The 24324-nt window shown below is 39.1% G+C and overlaps 1 protein-coding gene across 7 annotated transcripts in view; it reads right to left on the bottom strand.

Annotated features, from left to right (window-relative positions):
* SH3KBP1 (SH3 domain containing kinase binding protein 1) overlaps nucleotides 1–24324 on the bottom strand; it is a 232978-nt gene that overhangs the window by 176813 nt on the left and 31841 nt on the right. The window contains exon 1 of one of the 7 annotated variants that reach the window (XM_074605375.1): nucleotides 11988–12108. The exons of the other annotated variants lie outside the window; for them this stretch is intronic. The gene's annotated coding sequence lies outside the window, so the exon portion shown is untranslated. Of the gene's footprint in view, nucleotides 1–11987; nucleotides 12109–24324 lie in introns of those variants that run through there. 7 annotated transcript variants of the gene reach the window in all.

The following is a 24324-nucleotide window of genomic DNA, read 5'->3' as shown; positions in this document are numbered from 1 at the left end:
AAATAAAACTAGAAGAAATATCAAATAATTTAAAAGGTCAACCAACCGAAAATTCATTTCATCACTCATGTTCTTCACTATTAACTCATCACAGCTTTGACAGATCCTGCTCAGCTCCATCACTTCTGAGACCTTTGCAGTTAACACCAGGCTGCTTCAGGTAGGCCTCCTCCTCCTTTTAAATTATTTTCAGAAATATCATGCAGTATGCCTAATAGGTGAATCATGGATTCTTTCTATACTGTCCCAAAGACGGGCAAATTAGTTTTCTTCAGAGTAATGAATCTTAGTTAAGTAAACAGACAACTCTGAGTTTTTAGAAATACATCATTTTTGTAAAAATTATGAAAATACTTTTCTTAATACTGGATAAGCTATCCATATGAATATTTTATTACTACAAGCTTTTCTTTATTCAGGAATAGAGCAACCTTTTCTCCAAAATTTCAAACAAATTTCCTTTTTCAAACAAATTTTCCTAGTGATGAGAACGTAGTATATTGTGCTAGACTACAAAAAAAATAAGGAAAAATTATGCAGTTTAAATAGTGTATCTCCCCATCTTCATCCCCCACTACATGTTCTACACTGTCACAGCTTCCATACCACCACAGCCACAAATACTACCATTCAAAATCTCACAGAACAAAAACATACCACGTGCTAGTGTGCCTCAACCACTTTATTATGCCTAGCCCATAAAGCTAGGCAAGTGACAATGCAGTTTTCACATGTGCTATCAGCGTACCCAGTATGCACCCAGGATCTTTGCAGAAGAAAGTTTCCTGTGCCATCTCAGCCCTGTGGCTGCTACCTGGGTGAGCTACGGCAGTGGGAATGGGAATGCAAGCACAGGGCAGAAATCATTTTGTGAAACACCGACTCCAAAGAGACACCAGCCTCCCAGTGAGCCTGCTAGCAAACTGCTTTCTGGCCAAACACACTACTGCTGACTTTTACACAGCAACCCCTTCCCAAATAAGTAGAAATCAAGTTTTAAGAAAGGTGACTAGTGTGCATGCAGCTAACATATTAGTCACTTCTTTCTTCATATTAGCTTTGGCTTTGCCACATGAATCCGAAAATATTCAGACGAGAAAAGCCTCATCTGTCCCTCCAGCGCCATCAGAGAGTCCACAGGATGAGAAATAATTGTTTCTTTTTTTCTTACTGAATTTTTTCTTACTCTGGGCACAGAATACATTGTAATTCTTTTAGTTACATGTATGTAATATAATAACATTTTATATCGGTATTTTGCAGCTTACATAGGTTATAGGTTGTTTTATTTTTAAATACACTGTAAATGTCTCTGTAAATAGTAACATACAATAGAATTAACCTACTGGGTCATAACAGCCTATGCTACTCAAAAAAAGTAGTGCTGACACAGTGATCTTGGATTTTTTTCCAATTAAACTAGCAAGTTAAGATTCCATATGGAAAGGATTTCTGCTATCGGTGTCCCTCATTACTAAGATGCTTCATTAGATAACACCTCAGCTCTCAGCTGGGCTACAATGAGAATAACTCCTCTCCCCCCCAGACCCAGATTCTCCATTCGCTATCTTGAGCACTCTGTGAAGGATTTTACATACCCTGCATTAAACGGCAAAGATGGTGGCAGAGGCCACTGCAGAAGGCCTAAAGAAACGTGGGGGTTTTAGTACCTCTTATGACTCAGAACTAAAAAGATGAGAAGAAAATAGTGCAGGAGATGACAAATGCATTCCCAGGTTCCTGAGAAACTGTAAGAACATGGAAACAACAATAATGTCTATTTTCATATGCCATGAGAGAGCAACCACAGATTGTGAAACAACCCTGAAGCACTTTCTTATGGTGATTCAGACCCATTCACCATCTCAAGGGAAAACAAGCCTCCTAAAACCACCACCAAAAAGCCAGTCAATTCCCACCTCCTTACCCCAAATAGTTTGCACCATTTTGTTCTAATAAACATGCACAGGCTTTCATTGGGAGCTCCTTCCGAGTCCAACTGAAGGATCCAGCAGTAACAATGCTGGCTGAATGAAGACACAGCTGAAGACCTTGCTATTGACAGGTCAGATGGCACCCACCAGATGGAGTGGAAAAGAAAATTAAAAATAAAAATAAGCCTTCATTTCCCCAAGGGGAAGCCCCTCATAAGGAAAAGGCTTAGAGTGATCCCTAAGTCCCCTTTCCACAGCACTCCTTGTGATGACCAAGCAAATAGGTGAATCCCTACATTAGGCTCCATGCTGATGAGAAACAAAAACACAATACTGCCAGAAGCGGAAAGAAAGATTTCACCTGTGCAAGCAAGTATGTTTACTTTTTTTGTTTGTTTACCTTTAACACCAACACATTTATATGAAATGAAAAAGGTTCAGTTTCATAATACAGAAGAATTTCCAAAGCACATAAAAAAATCCTAATTTTAGCTTTCATCACTTTTTCTGCTGTTCATAACATCTTTAAACTGCTTGTGCCAAGGAGTAAATTGAAGCAGGATCTTTGTAATGTAATTACTTTCCTCATAATAGTTATGTGCTTCTAAATCTATTTAGTGGGCCCTGGAACAGTACAAATTTTGTAAGGGTGGCTCAGTACTATCTCTGCCTAGCAATGAGCAGATACTAGATATTTTTAGTCAATACTATATCTATTTGTTGCCTCAGGAGATTAATTATATTTTTTTTTGTGGCACATAAGGAAATATATTTTGCTGTTTCATTATTCTTTTTCCTTCCAGAAAAAATATAACCCAGCATTAACATTATTTGCATTTCTAGCTGGATCCCTAGTCCTGAAGAGCTAGTGGTTTAATATACACCTGATGCTGTACAAACTGGGAAAAGTACAATATTTTTGCTGAGATTTTATGTAACTCGCGGGAGCCAACAGTATAAGACACAAAGAATCAAAATATAGAGCAAATAATTATTAACCAAATACACAGTACTCTTTGGCATGCAGACACAGATCATACCCAGAGGTAATTATGCTTGTCACTGGTTATAAGTTTTATACCAGATAAATAAAATCTCCAGCTGAAAATCTAATTTATCTTTAATTGTTTGTTGGTGGTTTGTATTTGGAACTTACTCTTTTTTCTTTAATTTATTCCATTTTATGCATCATGGATTAAAACAAAGCTATATAATTTGGCTGTTGTAGCAGTGAAAAAAATCATGTGGGGTTTCTTTTGTTGTTTTTTTTTTAAAAGCTTGCTAGAATTAAAACCAGGGAAACATTTATTTTCTACAAATACTTATTTTCTTTGGTTCTCATTTGTCTAGTTATGTTTTAAATTAAAAGACAAGTTCAATAACAAAACTCATCTGCTTTTGTCCCTTTCAAAATGTAACATATCCTTGCACAAAACACACAGGATCTCAGCAGTAATCCCCATTACTGCAAATTATTTTCTATTGCAAAACCTGTTTTTATGCAGTTATTACCTTGAAAAAAGTTCTTAAAAAATCTATATAATAAAATGTTTAAGATTTTAAAAGAGAAATGTCAAATCTCCCTTTTTTAAATTTCTAGCAAAAATCTGTTTCTAGAAAACAAGCTTAGGACAAAGTAGCTTTCAGCATCCTAAAATCCTAAACCTTTGAAAAACACACACTTGGAGGTATGTTTTAACATACCAAGCCTCTAAATATTGCCACACATAATATTTATCCAAGTAATATGCTTTTTGGTATCCAGAAAAAATCTGACAAATATGGTAAAAAATAACAACTTGAAAATAAGAAAGCACACAACTGACAGATTTAGGAATAGTTGCTAAGATCTCCAGAGATTTCATCCTCACTGACAGAGCTGGAGCCTCTATCCAACCCTAAAGCACACTACACGTGCTGGGATGCTTGAGTGCATTTGCTGCAAGGCTGGAAGAAGGAGGGCAGAACTTCCCTCTCCTGACAGCCCTTGGTTCTACCAGGCGGGGCTGAAGTCCAGCACAGAAACTTGCACCAAGACTAAGCCTTGTGCTTCCAGTGGCCCCGTGCTCATACTGCAGCAGAAGGAAATCATCAAAGACCAAGTTGGAAAAACAAAAGTACTGAGGGAGGGAAAGCATATACATTGAAATAAGGATCTGGTTCAAAAACTTGCTGGGGAAGGAAACAAGGGGAAGAGCAGAGGGTGAAGCAGATGCAGGGTGATGACCTGGGATGCAAGGAGGAGCAAGGGGGAAAGAAAAGAAACACAGAGCCAGGGAAAAGAGGAGGAGGCCTGGCTCAGCTGAAAAAAGGATGACAAGCTTAAGAAGCCCTAGAGATGGGAGCAGGGAGGGAAGGGGAAATCTTACCTGACAAGGAAGGGAACATCAGGAACGGGACGAATCTTAATAGTAAAAGGAGCCAGGAAGGAAAATAAAGCAACTGAAACAAGATAAGGAGCCTGAATAAAAAATAAAAAGGCTTGAGTAAGGCAGGAGCCTCGCACAAAAATAGTCTGTTATCATGTAACCAAAGGCTAAAGAAATATTAGTCCTTGGTAAATCAGCCTTTCCTGAAGTGCTGCCTACAATTCTACAGTAAAAAAAGGACTAATCACACTTATGGAGGTAAACGAAAGGGCTGGGAAGATCAGTGGAAAAAAAGGACACTTGAAAGGGGAAATCAAAAGAGCTTGCTAGGTTGAAAACATTTATGATTGCTCTCTAAAAATACATCAGAGGGGAAGGAATATTAAAATAACAGGAAGGGAAGGAACTATTTAATCAGAAATATAAATCATGAGAATAAGTGAGCCAAGATCTGGCAGGAATAATTTTATGCTAAACAAGGGAGGAAGTTTTTTGTTGTTGGGGGGTTTTGTTGGTTGTTTTTTCGTTTGTTTTTGTGCGGGTGTTTTTTTCTTTTTCAGATCATGAGAGTAATATCTTGAATAACACCTAAAAAGATGCAAAGAGAACTTTTTTTTAAAAAAACGCGCAAAACCAAAGCCCTATCAAGCCAAAACGCTTCCTCTAAAAAACCCCTCAACCACCAACTTTAAATCTTTTAGAGCAGAACTTGCTGACTTGATAAGAAGAGCTCTCAGAGGTGTGCAGAAGCACCAGACCCCTCACCTCGAGGCCCTGCCCAACAGGACCTTACGCCAAGGCTACCTTTCTTCTCCCCCTCCTAAAAGCAACAGAGCCAGTAACGTGCTCCAGACAAAAAACCACACGTGGTTCTTCTCTCTGCCAGCTTTGCTTTTAGCCTCTTAATTTCCAATGGCTACAGCCAAAAGCAGGGAGCCAGCAAACCATGGTTTACTGTGAGACCAGCACACAAAGAGAGAGTTTTGTTTCTTTGGGTTGTTTTTAAGCTCTGTGCTCTGTCTGACTTTAAAACATCTGTAATGCTCTTTTGACATCTCTGTGTACAACTCCACAGTTGAAGGAAAACAGCATTAGCTGGATGATTTTTGTAATATAGAAATATATTTTATTGAGACCTATAAACTGAAATAACGAGTTCTGGATCTATTCTGGGACACTGTGTAAGTCAAAAATAACACACATGCACATTATCTACTTTGACAAGAGGCTTTGTTCTGATTTTAACTGCTGTTAAATCACCATCCTACTCGCATTTAGAGTAGATCTACTCATATTAAAGCGTGAAGTCCTGTTTCCATTGAATTAAATAGGAATTATAGCATTATTTTGAGTGGAGACCAGGATTTTACTCCAGAAAAGATTTACCTCGGAACTACAGAATGCGGTAGTTACAATAGGTTAATCTTTCAATTCAGGAGAAAAGCTGGTACAATATACCACAACTGAAAATATTTCATTTTTATTTAACCAAAGTGGTTCCAAAACAACCAGACTTCCCTTTAAGCAAAATGATCTAGAAATTAACCACAAGTAATTCATCATTTGTTTGCTATGAGGAAAAAGGCACACCAGTCCCCACAACAGAGAACTCACCAAAACAACTGGTTAATTGTATGTTTCATTCAGTAGTTACTGGGCATATTTCTGGTGAAAAAAGGCACAAAGCCATTCCACTGTTAAGCATGTATGTCATTTTGTGGGTAGCACCATAATTAATACTTTTAGTTTACATAATTATTTTCAAAAGGTCTTCTTTATAGGACCTCTAATAAATATTTAAACCGGAGTAAAAACTCCACCTAATCCACTTTCCAACACAGGCAGACTCCAGCCCACCCACATACCTATCATCCTCTTTGCCCTAACTCTCGACTTCCAGACACCCAGGATATTTTTTTTGTGTTATTTATGTGTAAAATCAAAACTTAAGTTAAAGTCCAATTGTTTACAGATGTCTTGCAACTCCAAATAACGGGCTTCAGCTCTGAGCTGCACTGCTTTTTAAGAAAAATATGAAAATGTTATCAAGTAGGTTAATTAATAATAAGAAAATCGTAAATTACAATACATTAGATTCCTGCTCTGTGGTAACCTGTTCTCTCTTGTACAGCTATCTGAAATAACACAAAGCAGAAATCAAATGTTCCACCTCTTCTGTAATAAACATAAGGTTCTATTTTCATTTTATCACTATGAGTTTGATTCAAGCTGCTCCGCATTTACAGCTAACTGACAGCCCACACTGTGCACAAGCTAGATGGAGGTAACCACTCTGAGCAGGTTTCAGACAATTGCCCAAGGGAGCGGTTTCTCTAGAGCAGAAGAGGAGGAGGAGGAGGAAGCGAGAAGGGGAAGAAGCGAAGAAAAGGAACTCTCATGGGTGGCAGGTCTAGAGATGATGCGCTCAGGGAGTTTCTACAAACTTCCGAGCCAACCTTTAGAAACTTCAGCATATCCAAAAGTACCATGCTGAAAGGTCAAGTAAACACAGCAGTCAATGCTCACCACCACTCCACAACGGTCACCATAAAGCAGGCCCAAGAAGTCATCAGACCTGGGTCACAACTTCAAATAAGGCAACAGGAGGACAAGAGTGCTTCACATACACCTGTTCTCTGTCCACCACCACTCTTGCACCGCTGACTCTTCGGGAATGCTGCCTTGGACACATAGATGTAGGCACGCAGCATCTAAGGCTGTTAGGACTCAAGTCCAAGTTAGATTTCCTGTGGCAACACCCAGACATGCTGCCTGAGCTTCCTGGAACCCCTCAGACCCTCAAATCTTCCCATAGCAACTAGATCCCTATCCCATTGATCTAAAATGTACATTATTTCCCTCAATGCAAGGGAGAAAACGCATTCCTCTTGCAGGAACTGCATTCATTAGCTGTAAATTACAGTGGTTACAAAAGGCTAGCCAAGAAGAGTCATTCATAGCAACCATATATGGCACATGTGACATTTTACAAAGATGCTTGTACAGCTTAAATTTTTATGTTTAGTTTTAGTATGTGAAGTGGTTAGTCTACAACAGTAATAAAACCAGGCAAAGACATTTCTTCTAGTAAATTCTACTCCAAAGACCAGCTGTCACAAGTATGGCTGTATAATAGTTATGGATGTCAGATTCTTTGAGGATTTCTCGAGACATCTTTACTCTTCTCTTTTGCTTCCCACCATGGCAGACATTAGACAGAACTGACATTCAAAGCTAGCCAACAGGCAAGACCATGTTTATTTCTACTTTTATCTTCCATGTGTTCTTCATCCACCTTAATCTTTACCATCTCTTTATTCACCTACACGTTGAAATATTTGCGATTTGTTTGATTTGCATTTAGAGAAAAACAGTGAATAATAATAAAAAAATCTTTTGGCTTCTTTCACACTAAAGAATGAGGTCACAGGGCTGTTGACAATTATTTTAAAACAATCAACCTTTCATTGAGTGATGCTATTGTGCACATTCTCACAGCTTGATGAAATACAGGCTTGCTCCTACCTAGAGCCTCAGGATTGTAGCCATGATATCGTATAGTAGTTCTCCAAGCCTGGAAGCACTTTTATAACAATTTCACAGTCTGAAGAGAGATCCTATCTTCCTTAGTACTTAATCCTCAAACTTGAATTATTTCCTAGCCCTTCAGTGCTCTAAAAATGTGGCTTTTAACAGCAGATGTATTAAAAATATAATTTTTCCCAAATTATTTTCATTGATGGTAAACTTAAGTACTCTGATCAGTTCTAGAAGACAGCCTCTCCAGCTGCCTCCTATTGCTTCCCCTTATTCTCACAAGCTCAGCCATCAGCCACAAGTAACTTTCTGCAGCACTGCAGAGGGAGGGAGGAGAATGATTCATCTGTGTCTCTTCCCGATCTCTGAAGAGCAGCTTCAGCTTGAACATGAACAAGAGAACAGTCATCTTAAAAACAAACGTACAACTCTGACTCTTTCAGCTGCTACTCCAAAAAAGAGTGGCAGATGAACAAACAACTGCCTGAGCTCCTTGAACATAGACTAAAGCAGCCAGATTGGGGAAGAAATTGCGCCAAAGTTGTTTGAGATGTCCAAGACCCTGAAAGGCCTATGTCTACCTAGGTGTAGTTAATAACACACCTTATGTCTAGACTTTGTCATAGACTCTGGCACACCCTGTGAAAGGAAGGGTTATCAGTAGCCAAGCACTTTGCAGATGTTGCAGTTCTGTGCAACCCAAACAGTTAGTTCAAAAGGAGGGTGCTGGTGGATGAAAAGCTCAACATGAGCCAACGATGTGTGCTTGCAGCCCAGAAGGCCAATCGCATCCTGGGCTGCATCAAAAGAACTGTGGCCAGCAGATCCAGAGAGGTGATTCTCCCCCTCTACTCTGCTCTGGTGAGACCCCACCTGGAGTACTGTGTCCAGCTCTGGAGCCCTCAGCACAAGGACATGGACCTGTTGGAGCGGGTCCAGAGGAGGTCCACAAAGATGATCAGAGGGCTGGAGCACCTCTCCTATGAAGACAGGCTGGGAGAGCTGGGGTTGTTCAGCCTGGAGAAGAGGAGGCTCCAGGGAGACCTTATAGCAGCCTTCCAGTACCTGAAGGGGGCCTACAAGAAAGCTGGGGAGGGGCTGTTTGCAAGGGCACGCAGCAATAGGACGAGGCACAATGGTTTTAAACTAGAGCAGGGTAGGTTTAGATTAGACATTAGGAAGAAGTTTTTTACAATGAGGGTGGTGAGACACTGGAACAGGTTGCCCAGAGAGGTGGTGGAGGCCCCATCCCTGGAGACATTCAAGGCCAGGCTGGATGAGGCTCTGAGCAGCCTGATCTAGTTGAAGATGTCCCTGCTTACTGCAGGGGGGTTGGACTAGCTGACCTTTAAAGGTCCCTTCCAACCCAACACATTCTATGATTATAAGATTCTGTGAAAAGAAGGAAGAGGCAAACAGGTGGCTTCCAGGGTTCATGACATTTCTTAGTTAGTCAAAGGCAAATTCATAAACCATATAAGTAACACAAAGCCTCCAAAACTATGCGTTTCAAGATGTTTTCTTCACAGTTGGCTGTAACGATTTTCAAAACAAGGAAAAGTAAATCCACGTTGCTGCATACTAACTATTCGTAGTTTTCCATGTTCTAGCAAATCAGAAGGGAGATGATACTTTACTTCATTGACCCCTTCTAACTAATGCGATCAGATCCACAGGCTTCTCTATCGTTATCTCATCTTCCCCTTTGTCCCAGGGATAGGAAACCTTATACCTGGTTTCTTATATGTTCAAGTTGGCATTACAGGCATGACCTGAAACTAGAGCTTTCAGTTTTAGGACCATAACATTGTGCACTAGCACACAAAACTTTCTTTATAATTAAGTTCAAATTTTTGGGCTGGAAAGGTAATCTTTTGGGAAGAGTGAATGCCAGCGACCACTTCCTTGTCCTGATAAAGGAGTACCCATCAGAAAGTCCATTCCTCCAGTCTCAGTAGTGGTTATTTTCCTTAGGGTGCAAACGCAGAACACAACCTGAGGCTCCACACACAAAGGACCCCTGTGCAGGGCTTAGACAGGCTCCCAGACAGTCACACAGACTCCCTGTGGTCTGCACCTACCAGGGTGCTCAGGAACTGGACTGTGCGTGAGGTCACTACACCTGCTTTTGGAGCATATTTCCAGCCATCCTCTGAAGACCGAAACACATTCAGACCGAAGACAGTGCAAGGGTAACTGCTGCCATTCTTAGGTGGGGATAAATTTCAGAAAAGCTAACGTTTTTCAGAGTTACTAAAATACTCAGGTTCATTCTGTTAAAAACAGCACAAAAAACAGATTCCTGCTTTATACTCATGCTATGTTCCTGTAATACAAACACAGATACTTCTTCTGAAAAATAAATAATTGCTCTGGTACCTGAGAAGGATTTTGTTCAAGAAGAGTAATAAATCCTTCATGTGTCTGCAAAGATTCAAAAGCCCTTTCTAAAAAGTACAAAACCAAAAAAGTACGGTTTTTGCTTAGAAATTCCAACTTCATTTCAGGAATTAAGGAAAAAAGTTTCCCTAACACTTCCTCTCATTTCTTTAACATTGGTAAGACAAATGCATGCAGCATAAGACATTATAAATCCACAGAGACAAACATTCCCTGTGGTATGTACTGTATAATAGCTGTAGTGGAAGCTATGCCAGTAACTAATTAAACTTATGCCTCAGGCTTTAGCCATGTCAATTCATTTATTCCATATTTATTATGTTTTTTTAAAAAGCAAGCGGATAATTTTCTTCATGAACTCTGTCATTTAAAAAAAAAATTGATTACCTAACTAATGGTCTTTTAAAGTAGAAATACACTGTTGAGCAAATGTATTTGATATGACAGGCTATGATATTTGAATAAACATGGTGAAGTAAAGTTTCATGCTCTTGTGAGTCAGCTGGTCACCCCATCTGTGTAGGCAGAAATTCCTTTTTTCCTTACAAAAAATGAAGGAGTACAGAAAAAAGCTTTGCTCCTGGCAAAAGGTAGATTCTACAAATTCCTACAGAAAATAAGACACTCATCCAAGATGATTATTGTCACACTATATGATGAATCTTATCACCTCAAAAGTTACCTCAAGAGTTACCATTGCATTATGCTGCATTCTTTGAGCTGTAAAAGTCCTCCAGGTTAGGTTACTTGTGACAGTAAACTACAGCAATAGTTACTCTTCTCATTTTGGCAGAATGGCTATAAAACTGATGTAGAAATAGCTTCTGCAATAAACTGCTGCAGCCTTTACCTCACCCTTGCTGCTTTTGTCAGCATCTTCTCAAGAAAAGAGAGCAGTCACATTTCCTTCCACAGTTCTCGTTACAAGGTTTGCAACTATTGGTCATTCCAACTGTTGCAATTCCACTTTAAAGTGTAAAATAATTTCCATATTAAGTAGCATTTTCTTCTTTACCAAAAGCACTAGTTCATCCGCAAGCTCCATAAAGCTAACAGAGTAGATCCTACGATCACACTACTTACCTGATCATTTTAGGGACACTACATTCATACAAACAAGTTGTTGTTTGAATCATTCATGTTTTACCAAAAAGAAAAAACAATCTGAAACTCAAATCAGAAACATATTGTCATTACTGGCTTTGCTTTTGGCATGCTACTCTGAAAACAGACAACTAGATGTTATTTTTCCTTGCATCAGATCGTGCTTGAATTTATGCAAACACTGTGCAAACGGTCCAAGTTCACAAAGAATGAAACTGCTGTTTGCCATCTGCACTGGTAGTGTTGTACTGCAGAATGTTAAGCTTTATTTAGCATCTTTTATGCTCAAAGTGTCACCAAACAGTATTAACCAGACTGGTTAAATGCTGGTGTCAAAGAAGCCACTACAGCAGCCATTAAACAGCTAGCAAAAGCTCAGAGTGAATGTCCTTCTTGAATGTTCAGATCTATTTTACTGTATCACTAAACATTTTAGAGGCAAAGTCACATAAATGCATGAACCATTTTAAAAAATGCAGTCATTAATTAGGTATTAACCAGGTATTCAGGAGAAAGAAGGTTAGATTAATGCAGGTGTTCAGTTCTTAACATGCAGAATACTTGCAGCCCTAAGGCCTGGAGTATTTATAATTAGCTGTGGAACAAAGGCATGCTGTGTTGTTCTAGCGCGGACATTCATCACCTTGAACAAGAAATGTTTCCAGTAGGTTCCAAGGGTACCACTTGCAGAGATGCCTATCCAAAACAGCAGTCATAACTAATTCTCATCTTTAGAGGCAACCAAGGAAGATGATATAAATACCGCTCTTGCTGCAAAGAAGGAAAGAGAATTCACAATGACACTCAGTGTCTGCGGAAGTGATAGATTGAAAGGCTATCTTCTGCTACCCCACCTTAATACAACAAAACATATTTTAATGATTCAACTTTAAAAGTTTTGTCCTTATACAATTAGAATAAATTCTTATAAATATAATTTAAGAGAGTGAGGTTTCAAGAAAGAAAAAGACAATAAACAAACCCCATAGATTTGTCATTTTAAGTAACAACATTGGTCCACAGAGTTTGCAGTATTTTCTGCTCCTGTTCAGAGACTGCAAGAAAACTCAAAGTACGATCTGGAATTAGATAACAGACACATACACATACAGAGCCATACATTAAAATTTTCAAGCAAAAAATAAGACACATGGAAGAAAATGTATCTTATTATTGGCAATAGGCAGTGCAATCCAAAGGGAGCCATATAATTGACTACATGAGCTTTGGATCAAATCCACAAAGCTAATACTACAAACCACTAATAATAAAAGATTCCATATAAAAAAAGCTACGCAAAGTAACTGTTGTGAGAAGCTGCGAGAATCTTTCAAAAGTCAAACAACAAACGCCAAAACAAAAATCAGAGGAACTAATTTTGATTACACCCCTGACTGCAGTTTTAAAGGAGGCTAATTCAGGGAAATCAATATAAAGTCACTATGGCACATTTAAAAAATACTACAGGACAAAAAATCTTACAAATACAGCTGTCTGTCTGTGCCAGTAGACATCGTCACAGAATATGGTTTTTTTTTTTAATCCAAGATCTCTTCACTGCTTGTATTAAACCTTAGTATCGTCTGGACAAATAGCCAGCAGGCCTTACTGAGTGGCTCCTAAGAGCCATTCTGCTTAACCTCAGTGCTCCAGTTCTTAACTTCCTGTGCATTCCCTCAACTCTCACTCGCCTTGCCACTCTGCCTTACTACAAAACCTCTGTGAAACAAGTGCAGTAGAGATGGTTTACAGACACTGTTTATGGTCTGCTGAGAAAGCCACAGGGGCATGCTTATTAAGACAGGTGATAACTGAGGAAGAGGATGCAAGAAAAACCACCCCCAAAAAACCCAAAAGAAAATAAAAGGAAGCACAGTAGAGGTTATGTTGGGTTTGAGCATTACTCGGCACTTCCTCCAGTCCACTTTCATCTTACTGTTCGCTGGTCGGGTTTTTTACATTTTTCAGCATGTTAGCCTGGGCTATGGTACCCTATCGAAACCTTTTAAACCCAACCCATATTTTCACTCCCTTTCAAACACCCTTCTCAAATTCAGACCTTACTAGTAATTCAACAGAAATCTTAAAACTGCATGCTGTTCTTTTCCTTCCTTTTATTTTTTTTTATTTCTACCTAGTTTAACAGTGGTCAGCAGTTTTAACTGTTCAGAGCAGCATGCATGTCCCAGTCATTACACTATTCTCCCTCAACTTCTCCACCATAATTTCACTGTTCCTCTATTTTCCTTACATAAATCCAATACCAACCTAATACCAGTTCCTCACAAGTTTGTCCTAGGTGTACAAATCCAAGAGGCAAATACTCGATTTCCAAATGTAATCTAGATAACTTTCTATCTTGGCCTGGCCTCTGCCTAGTGCCACTGAACTCAGGGATAAAATCCGATTGCAAGACTTCTTGCTTTCTCTATCTCCCTCACATGGATACAACATATTAGAATATGGCTGCTGAAAATAAATTTTACTTCAAGACAGAACAGGCTGCTCAAATGCTCTAATCTGGAAAAAGATCTTGTTCACATAAAGGCTGCATCCTAGCAGAGCCCTCCATGAATGATAAAAGAGAAGTATGATTCATCTGGCAGCCAAATTATTCTAATCGTTCCACAAAGGCATATAAAGCCGCATACACATCGCAACTTTTGTCTTCCGCAATTGTTTTTCTCTTCCCTTTCACTCAATCATTTTTCTCTAAATTATTAAATCCTTGTCTCCTCTTGTTACAGTTTGGGAATTCTCTGACTGTAAGAACTCATAAGAGAAGGTTATAATCAGAAGTAAAAGAACAAGGGTTGTATTGAAAAGATGGCTCTATGGGAACTGTGAAATGAAGGCTGTTTCAGGTAACCAAAAAACCTGGTGCTCACTCCAGTATATGACTTCTTCAACAAAACTCATCCTAGCTTGCATCCTGCGTACCAGGCAGCATGCAGGTGCTTCACTGGCTGACAGATAAAGTCCACAAATTAACACACACAGGCACACAATCAAGCTAGCAAAAAGCAATTTTGGAGAAAAGAGCAAACTACACTAATGAGACAAGAGCCATCTTGATGGCATGAACAAGTCCAAAATAATCAACGTACAGCTCTAAAAAAAGCAACCTTATTATAATGGGACGAGTTTCAGAGAAAGGTATATCAACTCAGACTAGATAGAAAAAGGTATTAAAAAAGACTATCTGTTTTTCAAAACAAAATGCAGATTAATCTTCTCAGATTGTTTTGAGTCCATTTGACAAATACAGGTCCGTGAACTGATTTACAGGTTACTGAAAATGAGAGGAAATGATTAAATGGGTAACACATGAGTCAAAGTCAACATACAATGCAACAGTGAGGCTTAATCTGGAATACTATGTATCATCCTTTATCATGTCTGTCTGTCCAGCATGTGAACATATGCTGTGAACAAAATAGAGAGAAGCACTGCTAGTATTTCTCAAGAGAATGACAACCTACCTCACATCAGTATCTCAAGCAAAGAGAAGACCTTTAATGGCCATTTAGGAACAAACAGAATTGACGAAACACCACGGGGAAAACCAAAAAGCCATCTTAACTCACAAGAAGAGTGCCTGCACAGAAGCAAGTGATAAAAACTGGCCATTAAAATAGCTAGGATAACGCGTAAAGGAATGTTTCTAACCACAAGAGCAAAGAGATTCTCAAGCAGCATTAGCTGGGCACAGTAATAACCCAATGAAGCTTCATAAATGTGAAATACCAGGCTTGCAAGAGTAAGGGGATTGGAACTATGAATCAAGAGATGTTTTCCAGACTCACTTCATGCTCTTGCTCTGTCATTCGTAAATAAATCCATCCATACACACACACACACGTTAAGCAGACACTTCTTTGCCGAGTAATTTGAAGCTACTCAGAGTAACATTTCTATCTCTTGTGGTTGATTAATATTCTGATATTTGTACTTTCTTATATGCAAGTTTTTCCATCAGTTCCCTCCAAGCACTCTCCTCCATTGATTCTTTTACATCAGATGCCTTGAATTCATATTGCTGCCTTTCACAGAATGCAGATACTCTTCTCTCTCTAGCTGCCTCCTTTCACAAAGGGCTACTTATGACTCATAATAAATTAACATCTCACCTCTTCACAGTTAAAGGTCACTTCAGAAGTTGTGGGATATGAGGAAAAAAAAGAAGGGAGGGAAAGGGATATGCATAAAAACATGGCCCACAGAAAGCTAGGGTTAAAAAAAAACATGCTTGAAGAATCACAATTTCACAATGTTGCTAAAACCTCCCTCTTTATTCTTGGCATAAGCGCATGTGTGTGTAAGCAGTGGGAAAGGCATCATATTTTTAATTGGAGTGTGAAAAATGCTGCTCATTGAAAGAAAAAATAGGTAGTTATAATTAGAAATGGAAACTAAAACCAACACTTCACTTGAGTTTACAAAAAAAGCATCATTTGTTCACAAGATACAGCCTCTAGGTGGGCCCAGAGTCTTAATATCCATACTTCAACTAACACTCCTATTTACTACTCAATAGTTTAGTGATCCCTATAGAGCCAAAGTATTGTGATCAAACTAATTATTTTTTTTTTACAGACTCACAGAATGGCCGAGGCAGGAAGGCACATCTGGAGATCACACCTAGTCCAACCCCCTGGCTCAGAGCAGGATCAATGATACTCAAGGCTGTGGCTAATTGGCTTTTAATTACATCCATGGATGAAGGCTCCACAACATCTCTGGACAACTTGTTCCACTGTGTGACCTACCTCCCAACAAAACATTTTTTCTTATGCTGAAATGGAATTTCCTTGATTTCAATTTATGCCCATTGCTTCTCATCCTTTCACTGTTGACTGAGTCTGTCTCCACTTTCTTTACTCCACCACATCACATATTCAGACACATTGATAACATCACGCTGGACCTTCTGCAGGCTAAATAAACAGTCCCACCTCTCTCACACTCTCCTCGGACGTCAAGTGTTCCAATCCCTCAACCATCTTCATAGCCCTTTGCCAGACTTGCTCCAGTATCTCCATCTCTCTCTTGTACAGGAGAACCCAGAACTGGACAACGCACTCCAGGTGGGCCTCACCGGAAAGGAGAAGAGGAGAAGGATCACCTCTCTCCTCCTGCCAATCCTCTGCTAGGAAGTCAGAAGCTGCCTTTGCCACAAGCACACCTTGATGCCTTGCCACCTACTTGGTGTCTACCAGGATCCCTGGGGTCCTTCTCGACAAAACTGCTTTCCAGCCACTCAGCCTGGGGTTATTCCTCTCCAGGTGCAGGACTTGACATTTCCCTTTGTTCACGAGGATCCTCTCAACCCATTTCTCCAGCCTGTTGAGGCCTCTCTGAATGGCAGCACAACCCTCTGGCAAGTCAAACACTCTTCCCAGGTTTGCATCACCTGCAAACTTGCTGAGACTACACTCTACCCTATCATCCAGGTCATCAGTGAAGATGCTGAGCAGCACTGGCACTATTATCCATCCCTGTCACACATTACCACTGACAGGCCTTCAGCTGGACCTTGTGCTGCTCATCACAACCCTTTCAGCCTGGCACTACAGACACTTTTCAGCCCATTGGCCTAGTCTGCACTTCATCAGTTTGACAGTGAGGATGACACTGGAGATAGTGTCAAAAGCTTTGCAGAAGTCAATGTAATCAACATCCACTGCCCTCCCATCCTCCACCAATCAGTGATCTCATCATAGAAGGTTAACGGATTGCTCAGACATGACTGCCCCTTCATAAATCCATGCTGACTACTCCCAACCAGCTTCTTGTCCTTCATATGTTTAGAAATGGCTTCCAGAAGGCCAATGTGAGGCTTGAGTACCCCAGTTTCTCCTTATTTTCTTTCTTGAAGATATAAATTACTTTTGTTTTCTGATGGTACCCAGGAGCCTTCCCGGAGGTTCCTTCTGGGAAAATCAATTTTCCTTCCGGAAATAATCTCCCCTGAGATTTTCTTCTGGGTTAGGCATTAGAGCAGATATGTTTACTCTGTCTTTATGATGCGTGAATGAAAATAACAACCCTAGTTTTTTAGGTATCAGACCAGGCTGTAGCAATGTCAGAGAGAGCCGAATGCTTTGTACTGTGGAAGCAAAGAGGACCTGGTGTTACTGAATGACATTTACAGAATAAAACAGGCCTCCCTAAACCAAAACAGTGCAAAGTTATCTTTATTTTTGTAATCAATCATAACACAGACCAAGTATCCATGTGAGGGCAAGGAGAAGAAAGGAAACCATGTAAGACATAACTACTCAAGCAATTCCAATACTCATTCTTAGACAGCCATGATTAACTAAAATGCCACCTTACAGATTAAAAGGTATCCTTTAGAACACACACATCCCAAGACTAAAAATAGTGACCGTATGTTACATATATCTAAGAGCATCCAACTTTCCTCTGGGGAATTATGTTATTACAGAGCTTTTGGCAAGAGTCATAATCTGTCCACACTAACCTTTAACACAAGGCAGCGTGGCAGAATTCATATATGAGAAGTTACCTTTCCTAAACTCAAGTATAGACATTATGCTGAACAACTTTTGAGAACAATTTCTAACAGGTTAAGTTGGAAACAGCAAAAGGAAGGAAATGGTACAGGCTAGGAGCAGGATGTGAACCAGGTTCTAGAGAAGACCCCATATAATCCATGACATAGCCAGCAGAAAATAGAGCACTGTTTTTCCCAACACTGTCAGAGATGCCTGAATTTAGGTGGTCTGTCCTGTGCCCATTTCTGCCATGTGTTTTCTTCTGTAAATCTTTCCTGTCACTGATCAAACTTGTGCTTCCTCAAACTTTGCTTAGTGACATCTTCATCCTTCCTTACTACCTGCGCGAAAGCAATCTAACACAGTACAAGCTGCACAGCTTTTCTCTCTGCACATAAGTGCAGCCAGCAGAGAGGAGCTGCAAGGCAACACACCACTGAACACAACTTCGGTTTTGTGCTCATATAGCTATGGTTTCTGCAGTGCACGGAAACGCTTCATTAGCATTTTAAACAATGTCATTTGATGCCCTAGCTGCGTTTCCTGTGATGGCCTGTACGGTGGAGTTAGCTTACTATGGGTTCATCTTAAAGAAGCTTTTCCAGATACTCTGTACTCCCTTTCACTTAAAAACACTAAGAAACTGTTCAATCACTTCTTTCTAGTTGTCTCATCTGCTAACAGCTGAATACAAAAACAGAGTTCTTGCTAGTGTTTTATGATAAAGCAACAGTTATTCGGATCTTAAATACTGTCCTAGTATCTTACACAACTTACACATCTACCACTCTCATAGCATTTCTAGTCCTTTCATTTGAAAATAATAACTGCATACTAACTACTCTGTAATTCCACTCACAGAATTCAAATCTTAAACTTCTCTTCTGTCTTCCAAGAATACAGAAAATGTATCAAGTAAGGAGGCAGGTGGCTAATAACTATATCCTAGCTTAACTACAGCTAACTAAGAGGTATAGCAGTAAATTCCTTGGAGACAAGGGAAAAAAAAGATACAAAAGGATAAGGGAAAAAAGAGAGCACATTGCAACAATGTGCTACATATGTTAGAAACAATCAAAGTGGAATTTCCTGAAGTGGTACCTACTTGCAGACTTCTACTACCAGCATAGCTAGAACAGGAAGAGTGGCAGGTGTGATTTGTAACTGAACCAGCAGAAGACCCTACCACTGACTAAACTGGTTTAACTGATTGAGCTTTTACTGGTACAGCCTGTTTGCTTGCTGTACAGGGGTTTACTAGACATCCATGAAGCAAAGCTTAGCTGTATAGCCGCTTCACAGCGGAAGCGCTCTGACAATACATTATACTAACACTCCTATAACCATGAAACAACAACGCTGCAGACGGAACAAGACAAATGCAAGCACCTATCACAAGTGAGGCTGCTCATCCATGTTTACAAAGAACAATTTGGTTTTGTATTATCTTATGCTATGGATTTTTGCACCAGATAATATTTATACTATTACATGTCCTCATTGAAAGGCACACACATTCAGAGAAAAAGAAAAAATATTTTAAGTTGCCACTGCTAACATCACAAAAAAAAAAATCAAGGAGGTCTGTTGGTGACACCAAATGATCTTTACGGGACAATTAACTAAAATGCCGATTTATTTTTTGTACACCTAGAAATGCACTTGTAATTAATCACTCTACATTTTTACTGAATCTTTACCTGTGACACCTTTTCACAAGTCCTGTTTATGTGCATTTCCCTGAGAGTAACAGGAATGCAAAACTTACTACTTTGAGGTGAAGTTCAATAAAATGATGGTATCACTATAACAGCAGCATAGCAGTAACAATCTATTTCAAGTTCAGGTCTCCTCCTGTTAATATGTATCATGCTCCAATGATGCAAACTTCCCTTTTCTCCCAAGCAGTCTAACCAGCTAATATTAATTGGCCTTAACTAAAAATAATTGCCTGTAGCCAGTATTTATCTTTAATTTTGTTGCTTGTTGTCAGATCTGATGAGGGGATACTGACTCTGGGAGCCTAGTCAATTTTTCCAACAACGCAGTCTAGTAAGAGATAGTAATTAGCCTCTCCCTGCAAATCCTGTTTTTGCTTTATGAGTGCCTGAAAACATCAGTAGGAAACAAATACATCTGTTAGCACTCATTAGCAAATGCTGGTGGTGTTGGTTGTTAAAACTCAAATCCCATCTTCCCGTCTGTCCCTCCACATACATTCTTCACTGGCAGTAGCTCATTTTACTACAGACAGGCTCAAAGGCATGAACCAGAAAGTCTCCACTAATATAACCAGTCTTCAGATAAAAACCACTCTCTAACAAAACTTAATAAATATTTTCTCTCATTCTTTATAGTGCTCAGTTTCATGGAGTTGCAAACTGACAGCAGGAGAACATGGTCCAGAGACTGGAGAGGCAGGTTACCAACACATTACAAGTAACTCCAGGCATGAGCAAGGAAGCCCTGAAGGAGTTGTTCAACCCTGTAACTTGTACACCCAGTTTCAGCTTCATGAGAAAACAAAACCCACACAGAACTTGCCGGGTGGCCGAGTGGGAAGAGAAGGGCAGCTTCTAATGGAAATACGCACACCTTAAAGAACAAACTACTGGGGAGTACAGTATACTCACCTTAAAAGAGACCAAAAAAAAAAAAAAAGTTCTCTAAATATCTGAATCCTCACTAAGGAAACAATGAAAAGGTAAAAATCCCAGCACAAAGAAATTGGGTCAATATTACAGAGCATCACTGCAAGGGTCACCAAGGTTCAGAAGGACCAGCAACACACATTCTACTTCTTTGTAAAAACTCTGTTTCAGATACAGAAGATTAGCATTATATAATTGCTTAATGAGGAAAAAAAAAGGTTGAATTAATAAAGGATACCAGATAATATATTTCCTTTCTTTCTCTCTATTTTGTAAAATAAAAGTCCCTTTAAAAAGAATTTCTGATACCTTAACTTGTATGTTCTGGTTTTAGACCTAATGTCTGTTTCTGCATACCACACACATACATTACACATTCGACAACATGCATGTATATGTATTGCTGAAAACATTTTGAAAGATATTATATTTTTTAAAAAGAGCTTTTATTTTACAGTTTAATGAGGCATTCCTCTCCCTCCAGTTACTCAAAATTTTCCTCTGATGTCCACCAGAGAGTTTGCCTAGATTCTTTAAAAATTTTTCACATCGTCTGAAAGGCTGCAGAAGTTCAAATGAGCCACTAAAAACATGGTCTGATAATACAGAAATTGGGAAGTTTTCTACACAGAACCACAGAGCCATTAAGGCCTATGAAATGCTCAGTCCTAGAAGAATCAGTGCGTGTAAGCAGTTGCATCCTCCTAGTCATTCCATCAACTTCAGTGAACTACTTGTACAGGGAAGTTCTTTCTATAGAATAGTTTTTAAAGGCTCTGCCCTTAGTTGTTCTTTTAAGGATGTTTCAAAGTACACATAATCTTTCCTTCTACAGGGAAAAAATACCAGCAATATCTTACAGCAAGCTATCACAAATCCCAACTCCTTCCAGTACTTTAGTTTAGCATTCTGTACATTCACAAAGCATCAGTAACAAACCAGTTTAGGGTTTTGAATTAACCATCATTATTTGTGACTATCTGTTCATGAGAACTGATCAACTTAAAATTCACAACCATAAGTCTTCGGGTGCTTTCAGTTTGAAACTACAGATCCCACAGAGTCAAAGAAAGGCAAACAGACAAAAGTGCACCACAGAGCATTATGAATAGACTGAAGGTCACCAAACGAAGAACCTGTGTGGGGACAGAAGAAAACAACTGAGCATATGCCCTTTTGCACATGCACAACAGTACGTTTCAGGTAGTTCCACTTTTAAGTACTTTTTTCCATGAAACAAATTGTATAGAAAAAATGAAAGCAAAGCATTAAAAAAATTACTGAAAGATACATGGAGACATCTATGCAGTTTTTTGGTGGGTGAATTTTAGATTTTTTTTTTATTCAAGATAGTTAACATGGTAGTTCTGAATTACAGGAATTTTTACGTCTATATTTCTCTAATTCAACCCTGGAAGGAGAATAACTCAGGTCATCTTACAAGGACTTTTAAATGAGGAATACATTATATTTTGTCTTTGTGCTTGATACTACAATAAAATTGAGATATAGGACATTAGTGAAGGATGAAGAAAACACTAAGATTTACATCTTACCATCTTCTATTTATAGTTATTAGGTGTTCATCGGGCCACTGATTTGGCAATGGCTGACGACAGTGTATGAACCATGTCTCTACAGTGCCACAGACATGTAACGCAGTCCACATTACAGCAACACACAGTAAGATGGGCAGTCTGCTCACATCCTGGCAGGGTCCTGGAGCAGCGTGATAAGGAAGCTTGGGGCGAGGGGAAAATAAAACCACAAAACCCCTTAAAGCAACCAAAAAGCTAATAAACACAGGTGGCAAAAGGAAATCCGTGTGGCATGATGCTCTTGGCTCTAAGTAGGAAGAGAATCCTTTTCAGCCAAAAGGATAAAAAGGAGTTTAATTTGCTTTGTGCTATCAATTAATAAGTAAATACTGACAAATAATCAGACTGCCTAAACTGACCTAAGCGTATCTAAAAGGGAAACTAAGGCTTAGCTAAACCGGTTATCATGAACCAGCTAAAATAACAGCACTAACTTGTAACCATAAGAAATCATGGAAGTTATGAAACAAGTTTCTGTTTTAGAGACTGTTTCTGTTGGAAGGGTGTTTTTAATCAGGGTTTTTGATAATATAGGCCTTTAGCCTCTGGGAAGGCAAATGCAAGTTCTCTGGAAGAATGAGTACTAAATTAATCTTTCAAAGCGTCCCATGAGTCCCCATGCAGTGGGAAACGGAGAAATCAAAGTCTTGTGAAGCAGCACATATGTATGCTCAACACCTTGCACTGTCTTGAATGACCTGTGATACACTTATTGTTCTCAATATTCCCAGTCAAAAAAAAAAAAAAAAGGCAAAAAAGGCAAAAAAAGCAATAAAAGCAGAAATCATTACCACCTTCTGTAAAGATGATAGGTTTGCCTTGTTCCTTCTCCCTGGGTGGGAGGTACCAATGTTATTTTTAAAAATGTATGCTCTACTTGTTTCTTCCCTTCATCCCTCACTACCTCCCATCGCAAACATTGGCACTAAGTATCTATCACTGAAGAAGAGTCTGAAGTCAGAGTGAGTAAATAACTCATCCTATTACATGATGGTAGTTTACTTGCACCTTTGTCTTTTCCAAGGGTAACTGCATGACTACAGTGTCTATATATAAATAATAGTATATTTCATATGTCTGTAACAGAGCCAAAAAATGAGGATTAACAGACTCACATATACTCGTCTCTTTCCAACTCTGTAGAGAACAACATGTGCTGATCATAAACCTAAATGCTCTAGTATACTCTGTCATGTTGTATTTTTACTAAAAGTTCCAGTGAAATTCTAGTACAGTAAATAATTAGGTGATAGCAGGAGGTGGGGGACCCTTTAAGGACTCTTTCTCCACCCTCAGCTTCCCAAATACTTCCCAAGAGATTCTAGCAGGGAATTGCAGCACTTACTGAATACAAAGATATCTAATTAGTCAAATACTACTTTCAATAGCAAATAATGCAAATAAGTTTACCATTCCAGTTGATATGCACTTTATAAAAGCATGAAAGCTGTTATATGAAAGGTGTTAAATGGTCTACACATGATCCTTTAGGAAAACACACCTCTGTACAAAGAAGTAAAACCCAAGAACAACAAAGAAAACCCAAACAAATAAAAAAAAATCAACACCACTAAATAACCTTCCCCCCCCCCCCCCCCATATATAATTACTGTTAATAAATCACTGTGATCAGGACAGGAACATTCAGAAGCAAACAGTATCACTAAATCATGAAAGCAGCAGTTAGAACAGCTAGTCTTAAAATCCTTGATATCTTTCTTTTTCCCACACGTCCCTCTTGGTCCCATCTTCATTCTTACTTAACGTTACTTAACATTTAAGTAATACAAACTGGTAGATGTAGTCAGGATACAGGCTGGATCATTCTAATGGAGTACATGGAACATTTGTCAGACTAAGCTTGAATGCAAGCACAACGCTTCACAATTACTAAATTATTAAATGCTATAGTTACACCACAGGCATCCAGAATACTGTTTCTCTTATACCATTTTTTGCAGACAAACATAAAAAACATCAAAATCAGATAATTTTTCCTAAAATTGAGGGAATCCATCTCAGGGCTATGTAATTAAATTGCAAGAAATGTGGAAATATCAACAAGTATTCTCAGGCTAGCTTCAAACAGCAGTGAGACTGAACTGCAATTCAGTTTCTAGTAGCTTGTGGTTTCTGTTACTGTGTTTTAAGAATTCTAGCGAGGTTATTGCTCCTGTGGGGAAAAATCAGATACAGAGCTGTACTCTCCG

The sequence above is a fragment of the Larus michahellis genome, chromosome 1 (assembly GCF_964199755.1).
Source record: "Larus michahellis chromosome 1, bLarMic1.1, whole genome shotgun sequence".
Lineage (NCBI taxonomy): Eukaryota > Metazoa > Chordata > Aves > Charadriiformes > Laridae > Larus > Larus michahellis.
Note: the sequence above shows the minus strand (reverse complement) of the source record. Positions and strands in the feature narration are given on the sequence as shown.